The sequence below is a fragment of the Varroa destructor genome, unplaced genomic scaffold, assembly GCF_002443255.2.
Source record: "Varroa destructor unplaced genomic scaffold, Vdes_3.0 BEIS01000005.1, whole genome shotgun sequence".
Taxonomy (NCBI): domain Eukaryota; kingdom Metazoa; phylum Arthropoda; class Arachnida; order Mesostigmata; family Varroidae; genus Varroa; species Varroa destructor.
Genome location: NW_019211458.1, coordinates 34,435,557 through 34,450,390, shown reverse-complemented (window position 1 = coordinate 34,450,390; position 14,834 = coordinate 34,435,557). Strand labels below are relative to the sequence as shown.

The 14,834-nt window shown below is 39.2% G+C and overlaps 1 protein-coding gene and 1 long non-coding RNA gene across 3 annotated transcripts in view; one reads left to right on the top strand and one right to left on the bottom strand.

The window, feature by feature from the left end:
• Window positions 1–1,553: 1,553 nt before the first annotated feature.
• Window positions 1,554–8,603, bottom strand: LOC111251624 (uncharacterized). Of its 2 annotated transcripts, none has more exons than XR_002673889.2 (9): window positions 8,527–8,603; window positions 7,802–7,966; window positions 7,374–7,637; window positions 6,768–7,064; window positions 5,062–5,171; window positions 4,354–4,468; window positions 3,860–4,125; window positions 3,055–3,280; window positions 1,554–2,253 (listed from the first exon to the last, which is right to left on the bottom strand). It is a non-coding gene; the product is annotated as an uncharacterized LOC111251624 (long non-coding RNA). The 2 variants fall into 2 exon arrangements; XR_015328946.1 differs by having other exon boundaries at window positions 6,900–7,064.
• LOC111251549 (uncharacterized) overlaps window positions 7,858–14,834 on the top strand; it is a 58,041-nt gene continuing 51,064 nt past the window's right edge. The window contains exon 1 of the mRNA XM_086990813.1: window positions 7,858–7,998. The gene's annotated coding sequence lies outside the window, so the exon portion shown is untranslated. The remainder of the gene's footprint in view (window positions 7,999–14,834) is intronic.

The following is a 14,834-nucleotide window of genomic DNA, read 5'->3' as shown; positions in this document are numbered from 1 at the left end:
TTACGATTGTTGCCCTTTCTGTCTGCTTTAGATTCGTGCGTGACTAATTAATGTACTCATTACGGAAACAATAGGGTATCAGCCTGCTGTATCAGTAACAGGGCTGGCAATATTGCTCGGGCTCTCTGTATTTAAAAAGCACCTCGTTTTATCCACACAAGTTGTGTATACAACAAAGCAGACTATACTGGTTTTGTTGTTCCTTGTCATTGACTGGTAGGAACGAGCACTTCTTAGCCACTTGTTCTGCACATATGGCGGGACGTAGTTATCTCAAGGCCAATATTCCCTACTGCTTAACGGGCTTTCGCTGTACTGTCTACACACCTTCGCGTGTCGGACTGCCCAGAGCTGACTAATGAGTCCCCAGCTTCCGGTTGTCCCCGCGACTGAAGATATTTTTCTTGAAGCCGCGGACACTAGGCCTATACAATGAAGCATTATGTTATTCTTACGTATATCCTGTTGGCTTAATACTCGTAAAAGTCTCGGCTGTTCCCGTTGCCCAATAGGACTTATGATCATGTTTTTACTGCGCCGGATTCGCATTTCCGACGTATGAGTCCTGTCCTTCTGCGGCCCACCTTTGCGAGTTGTTACACATCGCACCATCGCCCACATTCATTTGTGCAGGAAATGCTGTATCGTCAGAGGGCGAACAGCCTCTGTGCATATAGATCACGCTGATGACTGTCAAAAATCATCAATGCCTTGGCTGCCTGCGGAAGTACATGTCGTCATACATTTAGGTCTGAAGAATATAGGATGCCTTGGTTGAGCCAAAAGCCGTCTATAGTCTAACCAGTATGGCAATCACTGCTACCCACCGATGGCTCACCAGTTGACGCGCTGCGAGGTCGGCACGTGGTAGGCGTTAGAGGTAGCTGAGGTGGCAAGCTGATCCGAGATCCTAGTTGCGCTTCCGTCTTGCATACGCTCGGTGCTCAAATAACGCGGAACTAGCATGGTTCGCTAGAGCTGCTCGTATCAGTATGCTCCACCTGGTCAACATACATTCCTAAACTTTTTAAATTAACTCGATATATAAAATCACCCTCGTTGCGGCGTGAATATTAGCGAAAGGTGCTAATCTTCACGTCCTTTGAGTGCTGCCCAAAAAAACTCTAAATTCGAGTTTTCACCAGTTCATCTGGCAGAAATCGCTTGATGTTCACGAGCTCGAAAAAATTATATTAGCGAGTCAGCTTCTCCCGAAGCAAAGCGTTTGCTTAGTATCGCTTTACAGCTTGCCGAAGGTCCCCTCTATATCGATCTTGAAATTAAACCAAACCCGGAACGCTACTTGCAAATGTCTGTACACCCCGTCTGTACACAGCTTCACAATCTGGTCCAATGGCCATTTCGATTTTACGCGAACCGCTCATAGTCCTTAGCCTGTCGCTTAGACTTCCTCTCGTCTAACACAGTCGACGGCTCACCGTTACCTGCTCTATCCCTATATAGTTGTCGAAGTGCGTTTCTTCACATATTCAAACTCAAAAATTTAAACAACTATGTATTTTTGGCAGACACATATCAGAAACTTCCTGAACTCAACGTATTTGTGTATTGACCCACCGCTGACAATACAAGTAATAATTATATGCTCCTGGCTTAATTTGTCAAAGGTCTGGATTCGTAAGGCCTCGGAAATTTGTTGGCCTTTCTGCATCACGTGTCCTTCAGCTCATTAGACACGAATCGACCGTAATAAAATTAACATAACAGGTAACCATAATTAACCTAAGGAAGTCTTACGGATTTTATTAAGGTTTGAAGGATATCTACTTCAGGAAACAGGATGGTGCCTCTGGGCACGTAAGTTGCGCTGTTGTCACCGTATTTGCAAATGCCAGACAGACCATTTATTATACGAATCTCCGAACACCACGCCTTTTAGCTATAGAACTAAATACGCTCGTCTAACTGTTTGCAACAGAGAGCACTTTCTAGTAGTAAGTACCGAGTTAAGTGTACTAGGTGTTTTTCTAAGGAGTATTAACACCAGTTTCGAGGTCAGTAAAAATAACCGGGTCGTACACTGCGTGCCTATTTTTTAGCCGTATTTTTTCTAAAGGTTCTACATTAAAACAGATACTTAAATTCTACTTATTGCTAGGCACCGATATGATGGTAGGTCCATTATGAGAGACTGTGGGGCGTATGATTTCGTCTTCCTCCGGATCCTTCTCGTTAAAAGGATTCTGCTCAACGCTCGTGTCGGTTGCCATTAAAGCCATCGTACTCACGACGCTTTCCCGGTCCATGAAAATAAAAACGAAGCAAACCATATTAGAAGATCTATTGTAGATACGACTAATTTATAGATGGCTAGAAAGCTTACCTTATCCTTTACACATGTTTAAACACAACGGTTCGACAACAAATCGAGGGTTTGGTTCAGAGCATTTAGCAGTACAAGTTACAAGAAGCCAGCGATTAACTCAGGACAGATAAATTCGACAAAAATTCGACAATACATAAAATATGCAACGCGTATGGATCCGGCGTTAATCGTCTTAACCAAGGATAGCGTAGCCAGGCACCAAGACTAACAAATAGACTTTACACAGGGCTAAGGATATAAATCAAGGAGATGATTTTAATTTTGTTGGCTAGTTCAAAAGAATCACCCGGAAGGTGCGCTTCCCTTTAAGCCTATCTATCTAAAATTCACTAATTTTTTTTAACTAACAATCTATACGATCTAACGAACATTTTTCTCACTTTAGGTCGCATCTATAGGCAATACAATCAGCGCTAACTGATGCACCCACTAAGTATAAGAAATAAAGAAAGATGAAAATATGACACGAGTATAAGTAAATTAATGTCGCGAGCAACACTAACTTGGTAGAGCATGATCGAAGCGAGATTTTGCTTTTTACCATAAAAATCTCATTGAATCTGGAATCTATAACTGGAACATTTACTTTTCCCCTTAACAGACCTCACTGAGATACGAACATGTATCCAGTGATGCAGTCTACGAGATGTAGTTTAGAAATAAGGTTGCTTAATGCATAACCTTGTTTAGGCCGTGTAAATAAATACCTGCGGGGACCGTATCCGTTTTGAACTGGGTGAATGTAGATGGGTACTTTCGGCCTTATTTGTTGACGCTTGACATGATATTGTTCCGATTAGCCGATCGGATCGATCGTACCAAATTGATCTGATTGTCGTCGACCATATAATCAGTGCCAGTTTTTGAAATGCCAGAGTCCGAGTCAGCCTCGGCATTCTCATCAGCTTCAGTTGAGGTACGCAGCACGGCCATCTGCAAAAACGACTCCAAACGGAAGACATGTCAGAGAAGTCAACTTCGTACGCTATGATTCGTGCTTGAATTCAGTCATACATCTTACTAGTAATTTGTTTATGGATCAGTCGCGGGTTTCTACGAACTAATTCGTGTCAAGTCTGTAAGAGATAAATGAGCAGGGTAGTTAACTAATATTTGTTAACAACTTATTACATATATTCATGTCTACTGCAACAATTATCCAAGAAATATGGGCACGATCGAAGGAGATAGTTATGCTAATATGTATCAGCCTTTTTAGGAACTCGTATATAGTATTTCAGTATATAGAATCATGAAAAGATGCACAAGATTCTTTACGAGAGCTGATTCCTCTCTTTGATCTCGCGATGAAAAATAATATTTGTGGCACGGTGGGGGCCAATTCTGCATATACACCGAATCGGGAGTGTAGGTATATCTACATTGGTCAGACGTAGCTGCATAATCAGCTAAGGTGCAACGCAAGTATATTGAAAAAGTACTAAGGGTCTTAGCTAGAATCGAATCCGTTATCAATTATTGTTGTCAATTGATAACAACATTAAAAAATACCTCAATAATCAGGACTACTTTTCAACAAAGACTTTATTTACGGTCTCAGCATCCGCAACTTCAACAACACCTTCTGCCATTTCTAGAACCACTGTATTTCGAACGAATAGCAAATAGAGGATCCGCAAGGAAGTAACTGTCGTTGAAACCAGCGCTTCTGAGAAGAAATTAATTCCACCGAAGTTTGTCTGAGGGTCGTCATCGAAGATCGTCGTGAGTCTATAGCCTTATTGCTTTTCATAGACGCATTGTTCTGTATGGGCATTCTGGAAAGTAAACTGTGCGTTACTTCAGCTGCAAACCCAGACTTTAATGACGCGCTCGCGTCACTATGTACCCTATATACTTGTTACCCTAGATCCTTAGCATTAGCAAAATTTTACGAGCCACAACGATTTCAGTTGTATCTTATACACAATGCAACTCTATGTCTGGATATTCTGTTAAGACTGATAAGTGGTACGACTCGCTGATTTGAAACATGTTATTTGCACCTTTTAGGTAAAACTCCAATTGTATGCAGATTTAATTTGTTCCACGTCGACATGGACAGAGCTTTTTTCGGTAACCATTTCTAGCGTTGATCCCCCATCAGGACGTCGGCAGAAACTGCATCTCCACGTAAAAATAAGATAACTTAAGTAGAGAATGCCAGATACAAGGACGTACCCCATAATGAAGTATAACATCCAGAGTACCTTAAGGCACATAAAACGACATAAACGTTACGGCTGAACTATTTTACAATAGAATGTGGCACAATATTGTTGAAGAGCTGAAGCTTGTGATCTGCTATTATCCTAGTATCAAGACGAGGTATTAAAAAAGAATAGAAGTACAACTAGGTCTACGTATTTTTTAGCGTGAACAATATCATGCTTTGTGTGTGCTTCAAGCAAAAAGATAAGTGCTCTCTTCTTTTTCTGACAACTATTTTATGCTCGATCGTACCAAATCCGGTTTTCTTGAGGGCTTGAAGTTGGAATAATTTTGCCGAACCAACTGTAGCAATCGTTCTGTAGAGGGACAAAAACGTTATAATGGGTATACAGGTATAACAGTTAGAAGCCCGAAAGCGACAAAAAGATGAAACGTCCCAGCACAATCTCAAAACCCATTGGTCAATTTAACAGCAAGCGTCTTTCAATTAGGCTCATTTAATTCTGATTTATATAGGACAATCACCAATGAAGTCCTGCTACCTTTGCGGCGCAATCCTAGCGGACAACTATGAAAGCGAAGACATCGTCGGCAGACAATCTTGCGAGATGCGCAGTCGGCGTGATGCTCAAGCCTAGGTTAACCCAATATTCTGAAAATTGGAAAAAAAAAACTGTAGATTCTTTAACGATCGTCTCTTATGTTGCACAGCGGCTACTCTATTATTGTTTTCGCTGAGACTGAAACACCGCTGGCACAATGAAGACATTATAAATTCGATGGAACTATAAACTTATATCTGAACGGACGAGTCGACTATTACACGTATTTCGTTAAAATTCTTGTATAACTATTCCACCGACCCTCCATCTCTCTCCGCTTGTGCAATACATACTTGACATATTTATATGTCGAGACATTAATCTTTAACTTATTACTATTGTGGACCAATATACATCGTGAACGGCCCGTGAAGCCGTTCAGCCTTGACATCATTCACAATGAAGTTAACGGTAATTTACGGGAACGCCGTACTGGTCATAACAATTACAAACCACTTACTGGGATGTAGCGAAGTCAACACGATTCTAAAATATTACTACTACCTGCATAGGATAGAGAACACTTACACCTCTACCCACCTATTTGTCCTTATAGGTAGTTCGAATCCAGTTTTAGTCATTGGTGTAACGTCAGCCTCAAAAAAGAAACTTTACACGAGGTCAATTTCGTACAACCATTTTCCTCTTTTGTCAGATTCAAGCAACAATAATTAATGCTAACATTACTGCCCGATACTGTGTACGGCTCGAATATACCACGGTAAATGTCTGCGCTCCGTTCACTGAACCGCAGCTCAGATTCACATTATTGTCATCGTCGAATTACGTGTACTACTTTCTATTTACTACGCTGTTGCTAGGTCAAGGCTTTGTCGACCCAGTTTCAATTAAGCGCGTATATCCAGCTAAACGCAACCATCTATTGGTTACTAGGGCGTATTGATTTGATTGTTCGCGTCTCTCTTGATTTTCAATTCAAATTAGACGCGCGCTCAATGTTGCCTTTAAATCGTGGTACAATGGAAGATGGCAGGTATTCGAGGCCGGTAACTCGTGGTCGTCGGCGGCGGCAAAACGTCAAATACACACATATTTTCTAAGCATTTAAAATTTGTTATCTTTTGTTGCTATTCCGGATATTATCTTCTTTTTTTTTTGGATTTTGGGTAGCTAATAGTTGAAGGTGATAATCTCTAATGGATTTTAAGTAAACGTCCGTGTGGACGATTTTATTACAGCAGGTTAGTTTTGAATTGGGCAAAGGCGCTTCGATACTCTGGTTTGACTATTAGTGGTTTGCGATGTCCACGGAGGGTAAGAAACCGGTTAAAGGAAACAAACAAACAAACTTCTATGACAATGTTTCATTGAAGCACAAACGAGATCGATTTTGTTAAAGTGCGCATTTCAAGATCAAGATTTGATGCTATTTTCTACCGCTATTTTCAGTTCGGGCATGCATAGCTATTGTAGAACGGTTTAATGCAGTAAAGGATTAGTAAATAGTACATCTGTGTACTTCCTCACAGACGTACCAGAGGTATGACAAAGCTGATGATACGTTACAGAAAAAAACCTGGTCTGTCCGGTCCACTAGAAGACCATCTATTTTCTAACGTTCTATTTTATTTGTTTTACGTATAGCTTAAAAAACTATTCAAACGTTGTCATCAAAATAGTAATACCTTTCTGCTGTCGTCCGAGGTGACGATGAACCTAACAAATAAGTGTGCTTCGGATGCTTACTATAGAAGAGGGCTGTCATAAATGATACGTCATATCTAATGGCCCCCAAGCTAGCACCGACTACAACGTACAGGATGAAGAAGATGCTGAGTGTCCAAATGGATAGTACTAGGCCGCCGCGGGCAAATCGAAAATAGCCATCTCGCTGAACCAGAACATTTTGCTCCCTGATTGATATCGTTTCCTACATAATTTTCCTGACATGATTGATATCGGATCAGAAAATGCAGTCGCACCTAAAGGTATACAGACACGTTGTTCAATGCAATTATTACTAGTGTATTTTTCTAGCCATGATATTGTACGCAAACGCTTGCAGACGCGCACTATTTGCGCGTTTCTTACGATAAATCAACACAAAGCAAAAATCGAACTGAAAAAACCATTTAAACGAACAACAGGAAATCAGTAAAGTCGTAATTGTTTTCTAGCTAAGATAAGTATATGTATACCATTTGGGTTATATTGCTGTGCGCTTTGGATTGACTAATATATTCTGTGATATGCGGCTTGCCATAACTTAAAATGCCGTATAACTTATTTACCTAGTGAACTTTTCGCATTGAGCCCAGGGGTGATACTGCGTCTCCCGTTAAAACGGCTGAACAGCCGCTTAGATATTGATCTGTCCGTTCGGCGTACGGCACTCATTCCACAACAGCATGGACGCAAACATAGCATTATCCAGAACTGTGCCATAGAGCGTCCCATGACAATTATCCAGCTTAAAAGGAGAGGGATTCCAATAGCCGTATAAACCAGGATAGCGAGTTGACTTAAAGTGGACAATCGTAATAGATTGCCTAACGCTGCGCGAGCCCAGAGAAAAAGGTCAACAACAACAACAAGTTACATAGTTGTCTCTGTCCGCGTACTAAACACGTTCTATTATAATTCAATGAGAAATAAGCAGAAAAAAAATATCCTATATACATATATAAAGTGATAAATGTAAATTAATTAGAGTAAATACCAGTTGTTGTGAAAAGTGGAAGAGTAAAAGGGAGTGAATTTTCGAAGTCCGTTTCCCTGAAATCCTTTCGAGCGACCGTCGCATCGTTTGTACTTCGAACAAGCTCATCCAGCGGAATGAGAACTCGATTACGCTCCAGTTTTATACTCATACGTTTGAAGCAATCTGCGCGATGATGAACAACAGATAAGTTATTGGTAACTGATCAGCGTTAAGAATACAAACAACTATATGCAGAACAGCATGAGAGGTAAACAACAAAAACCCTACTAGTCCCAGAATTCAAATTACTGTGTGCCCTGCTTAAACCCATTATGAAACTGGGCTTTGCGTTAGGTACACTTAATGCTGCATGTAAATAGAAATGGATCGTCCCACATCAATACTTGTTTTCTTCAACTTGATATAATACTTCGCAAGTTATAACTTGTGTACCATAGGCCCGCAGGAAGTTCAGCTGCGTAGTCTAAAGCAGGCCTTAGAATAATTTAGGTACCGGCAAATTCACGAATTACATTTTGAAGAGAGTAAAGAAGCAGTACCCAGGTGTGCAATTTCCTTCGATACCAAGTAGAACTATCGCACGTATGCATGATCCTAATATAAATTATTATTCGTACTTATATATTATGATCATAATAATCCATAATGTGACGCATATATCGATAGTGCTTGAACGATGCTTCCAATACAGTTTCTTTCAAACATGACAAACAGGTTCATACCTACAACAACGACATGTGGCACGATGCCTTACTTTAGCTTGACATATACGCTTTACTACTATTAAACTAAGTTCGAGATCACTTATTTCATCCAATTTCGTTGTAAACTTAACATTGTTAACAGTCTGAGATCAAATGATCCGTGTGTTCCACCTTCGCCCATTAAACAGACTGTACCTTGAGTTTGTTTTCAAAAACGAGCACTTGCTCTCAACAAGAATTCGATTAAATGCAAAATATATATATATATATATATATCGGGTTGACGAGTCAACCACATGCAAAAAGCTCATAGAAACCACGAGAATGTAATGAAGCAGACATTCGAATCCGGTTTTGCATGATCCATAATCCAATGTGGCAACAATATCCTACTATTGGTATACGTTCATTCAATGGGCCGTTCATCAGAAGCCATATTGAATATACTGCTAGATAGTTATTGGTTTCTCTGATGAATTCTGCTTTTGCGATCTAAGCCGTTACTTCTTCTCTACCTAATTAACGTTGGCCAAAGGTTTTCGACCTTCGCACGCACATGTAGCTCATCAATTTAGGGCGCTGCCACAACCAATCTCATACCAAATTAATTATAATCCTGTTCATCATTGGCTTTTTCGTTTGACTCACTCGGATGAAACCTCGACGCGCGTACATAAAGATGGAACCGAGTTACAGATAAAACCTATTTGGTACGATACAATTCTGTTTAGGCATGATAAAAGTAGTCGACGCTTACCCATTTGTGTCTAGTAATTGAAAAGTTTCCCTTGCCTTTTAAATATAAACGGTTTCTATGAAAAAGCATCCTAAGTTGATTTTGACTAAAATAGAGAAATGTAGCTTTGCTATACGCGGCATAAATCATCGAGTTAATCGGTTTTCTTTATGGTAAAAATACAACTAAAGCCGGACTGTATTTTTAGGCTGGGTCTGGCAAATTTTGTTTGTGTAGTTTCAGCGGCAGCACTTTTCTTTGAAAAAAAAATTTCGAGCTTTTGCATAGAAAGCTTTATTCTTACTTTTGTCTGCACAACTTCTAAGGAAGAGAAGTCTTAAGCGTCTCTAAACGGAAACAATTTACATCCTATGTGTGCTTTGCCAAAAGATAAACAAAGTTCACACAGTTACGAAATAATAGCCAATAGGTATTAACACAAGATAAATAAGAAGTAGAAACAAAGCATAGAAGATCGTGAACAATAGAAAACACGGAATATTGGCAAAAGGCAAATGGAAGTTGAAAATATAAGATAAACATATATTTGTGATATTGCAGTCGTTTCGAAAGGTCTCGTTTGGCTCGTTTTTATGAATTGTTTCTAAATTGTTTTAAAATAAGTAAACTACCTTTATCCGTTGTCTTTCATAAGTTTCTATTCTATAGAGCATTGAAACTGCTGATTTTGAAAAATTGCGCGTCTACTGTGAAGCAGAATATTTATTTGAATAACAAAGATCGTTGAGGACAATGTATCGATGTATACTGATAAAGTAACACAACAGAATTACCTAATATGTAGTCAACCAAAAGCTTAACATTACGTTATACTTACATATTAAACTAGTCAGATGCATGTTGGATAGAAGGTGATGTTCTTGATATTGGTGTTAGTTTTGTTCAGATGGGAGTAATGATCATCTTTTTTTCAAATTTTTCTAGAAAAATACGTAAATTGTTATTATGAAGAATGTTGCTTGAATTGACTATTAGGCATTGTCACATGTTCAGCTAGGTTTCTTGTTTGTCTAAGTGAGATTTGGACATTTTGTTATCGTAGCGCACTCTACATATATTTGTGTTACGTTCTTTACATAGATCGTTACATGGCAATGGATGTCTTTGCCAAAAATGACGAACATATTTGGTAAAAGCATTTGAGCTTCGAGAAAAGGATTAAGTCTAGCCAAAAACCCAGCTTCGGTTGTCAAAAAAAGTCCGCTTGTCACCTATTCTATCAGGTTTAGCTCACGCTATGAACGTGCGTGTCCATGTATATGCCATGTATATACATATATATGGAAGTCCATGTATGCGCTTGGGTTTGCAACGTCACTTGTAGTTTTCTAGAGCGGCTTGTAAGGGTTCGAATTTATTTGTTGCCGGAAGGTAGAAGGCTTCGTTCGAGCCTATATTCGAACTTTAAGTACATTGCAGGTGTCACTATTGGTGCTAAATGCGTTCAATGATCGAAGCTGCAAGACTTTTAAGAGACCTTTTAATTGGGGTTGAATTTGTAATGTGTTGTTGACTTTTTTAACAGATGTTCTCTTTAAAATATCACTCTATAGGCGAATAGTATCTTAAGCTCGTGATTAGGTAATTGACGTATATTTTTTTACCCACTATATACGATTCGAATTGTGTGAGTCTAACGTCGTTCAGTTGAACCGAAAGCTATCGGAGCTTTATTGAAAACAAATAAAGTGTACCGGTTTATTTTTGCCTTCAGTCAACGTACCATCCCGGAGCAACCTTACCGTATTGTGGGTGAGTCACGGGGAATTTGATTGTGAGTCTAAATTGCGTTGATCTGCTTTGTGCAAGTTATAAGAGTACCACGCCAACTAAATGAAGAATATTTTATTAGAAGCTTTTATCAGTAATAAATGATAAGCGTAACTATTCGGGTCGTTAAAAAGTACCTATGAGATAAGAAATATTAATCGATATCCTTTATACGTAGTAGCTACAGCTATCAAAACGTAAAAATAATTAATAAGGTTTTTATAAGTTTTTTTTTTCTTAGAAATAGAATCTGGAAAACGTGTAGAATTTGTTAGATAATTATTTTGGATAAGTGGTGAGTAGGGATTTTCAAAATGGGCTAGCAACACGTTAATTGTACTAGATTACTCGAGGTATTTGATTACATCTTTCCTGGACATGTCCTTAAAATAGGAAATGCGATTTTTTGCTTAAAGATACATATATTAGGGAATATTTTACTAGGACTTGACACAATTATTGCGGCGTTCCCCTATCAATGTGTATGGCACAGATATATATTTAAAATATGTGCTGAAAAACATGCTTTTCTTTCCGAGGTTTCATAAAAGAGTGCTCAATTTTTATTATCGAACATACATTTAAATATGTTAAATTATATACTGGGTATATTAAATAGTGGGTACGATGATTTCGCGACGCCATTAAGTAGGCTACTGTATACAGCAAACAAACCTGAATTAAATGTGTCGTTTCGTTGAGAAACGGAACTAAAAGTAAGATGCACTGAAATGTTTCTTTTTTCTAAACAAAGTAAACTACAACTCGACATTTAGAGAAATCTTATTAAATAAACAACTTACTAAAAAAATACTAAAAAAATAATAATCTTTGATGCAAAGCATGCCTAGATTTATCGGATTCTTAAGTGGTTCCAAGTGCCGATTTTATACGCATTTCGATCGATTTGTCGAGCAATTTCATCGATTTGTAACCCACAACTTCAGTAACACATTAAATGAACAGGAGAACTTGCCAGCCGAGGTGTTCATGGGCTTTGTATGAAGGAAAAAAGTTCCGTTCAAGTATCATCAGTCCACTGAATATAGATTGCAATTGTACTAACCTAGCAATCATTTGCACCACCCTTTCCGATTCGGAATTTCCTTGTAGCTCGGCCACCGTAGCGGTGTCATTTCCTATCCGATACATTTTGTTCTGCATGTATAGATCATGTGATGTAGGGGCAAAAAGGACAACGAAGATAGCTGCTCCTGTTACAACGTACAGTATGATCATGATTGATAACGCGACTCACAAAAATAGCGGCTTTACCCATGGACACTGGCGTACAGAGCCCCATAGCGTAACGCACAATATGCGTTATACCAGGCATTGGAAGAATATTGTAAAGATCTCGTTATATACAGAAAAAATAGACAACGTACAATTTATTACGTTAAACATCGCATGAGTGTAGGACGGCTGTGCGCAATTATCGTCTCGGTAGCTTTCCGTACATACAGGAATACACTATTTTGAAAAACAGAATCTGTACCGTCGTAAAGTATTGATCATGGTTACAGATAAACAAAAGCACTTTACATGATATTGTCGCTTTTTCTTCTAGTCTGTGTTCTCTTCCCGATGTGAGTCCTCGTATTTTAATCTTGATGTTCAAGCTGGGCCTGTTCTTCCGGTGGAAAATAGCTCGTTAGAGCCTTTCGCAGCATTCCGATTATCAAACCAACTACAATTCCTTTAAGGACCATGGAATAGATGCTGCTCCTATTGAGTAGCATGCTCCAAAGGTTCCACAGTTCATTTGAGATCATACTGCACAACGCCGCAAGGCTTAAATCTTTTGCAGACACCATATACTGCGGATTGTCGATCATGCTATTCTAGTAGTATGCAGTCATGTTTCGCCGCGGGTTTGACCTGAAGTAGCAGCTTGTGAATAATGCTGCGTACCACACGCATTAGGGAGTCGTGAGCACCGGAGGAGGGCAAGCTGTACCCGCTGTGATCAGAAACTACGAGGCCTGAACCGAGGGGAAGAGATTAAGACTGAGGCGAACTGTTTAACATTCCACACTCTCGGGTGCTCATTCTGTATAACGGCAACGCCGCAATGAGTCGACGAATTACACGAAGAAGGGCTGTATAACAACAAGCTGATTAACACAAGGACGTATACATATGTATTTTAGTAAACACCTTGTTTCTACGAAATGTAGACAGACAGTCTCTCGAGTATACACATCATAGGTACTTTTATTCAATTTAAAAAGTACACAGATGGCATTCTGCTCGGCACCAAATAAATCAATGTATTTTTTAAGGCCAGAGGTATATTCATTGAAAAAGTGCAATCTTACCTTGTCCTAAATACATCATGTTTCTACTGATCCCCAAGCGGAAATATTAAAAACCAAACGACGACAGAAGTTGGAGGACTGGAAATAATAGGGCAATATAAAGCAAGTTTATTTGGGGCAAACCGAATTTTCCTAACGGAGGAACATTCGTTTTACATATTAATACTAATAAATTTGAACTTTCCTGAAGCATGTGTAAGTCCCAAATTTGGATTAATTGATTTTTCTATAATTAACCAAATTTAAAAATATAGGACTATATCGGACTAGTATCTTCTCATGATTTTTTCTACAGACTCACTACTATGCTTTAACGCTTTGTTTTCTGGAACGGACAGCAACAAAGTAACTCAGTTGCCCGTCAATTGCCCGTTGCGCGATGAAATCCTTGATGAGGGGCGGTATAAATGAGATATAAGTACTGTGCATAACTATTTTGATACAAGGCTTCAAACAATTAAGATCGGGATTTATTTTTTAAAAGGTGATAGTGCTCAGTCGACGGAGTATTTTCTGGACTAGGTGGCAATATATTAGTTTATTGCAAAAAATTGAAACTTATGAAGGAAATCGTATGATATGGCATACGACTGTAAAGACTTAAGATAGCATACAGTTACGGGGGAACTGCTCCTTCGAGAAAATAAATACTGCACGCATAGATGAAAGTCTGTTTCTTCGTTTGGTGCTCATTTAAAGTCGGGTAAGTTAAGAGATTGCTCCTCTACTTGTTTTCACCCAAACGTGAAAGCGGGATAGCAAAATGCAGACAGAAGCATCAGTTGTGGAGATCTATAAAGTGTTGATATAAGCGAGTATCTCGGCACCACTTGCTCTGTTTGAAACTATGACCAGTAACCATAAGGCAACTTTTTGTCAACTTTAATGGCTAATATGGTTTTATGTGGTCTCGATTATCTGATTAAGTGCTAAGAATAGGAATATAACCCACGACTACAGTATTGATACAAAGAAAGTGCCCCACCTCTAACTTCACATGATATTTGAAAGACGACGTAAGTTCTCTCGTTTAGCATCTCAGAGATGCTCTGACCAATCAAGGTACAGCGGTATTGCCGCCATCGTATGTTTTACTCAGCTGCATGAAATCAGCTAACGCTCAAATACTCATCTCCCTTGCTCGAAACTTCAGTAGACAAAAGGTAATGGCCGCCATCGACAGATTCAGCTGAAACAAAACTCTTGGCACTAGGTAGAGTGACAACGGGAGTTTACAACAGGTCGTCTTCCTTTACAGGACAGCCTTCTCTAATACATGTCTATGGGATAGCCGTGCTCCGATCCAGCAGTAGAAAGCTCTGTTGTTTGTGATACACAGAGGCAACCCGAAGGAACTCTCCGGCTGGTGAGGCATCATAAAAACAAGTTGAATTTTCTTCTAAGTTTTTCACCAATCGCCTTTCGTGATACGTCAAGCTCTTGAACAATACTGTTCTGGAATAACAATATGGCTTTCG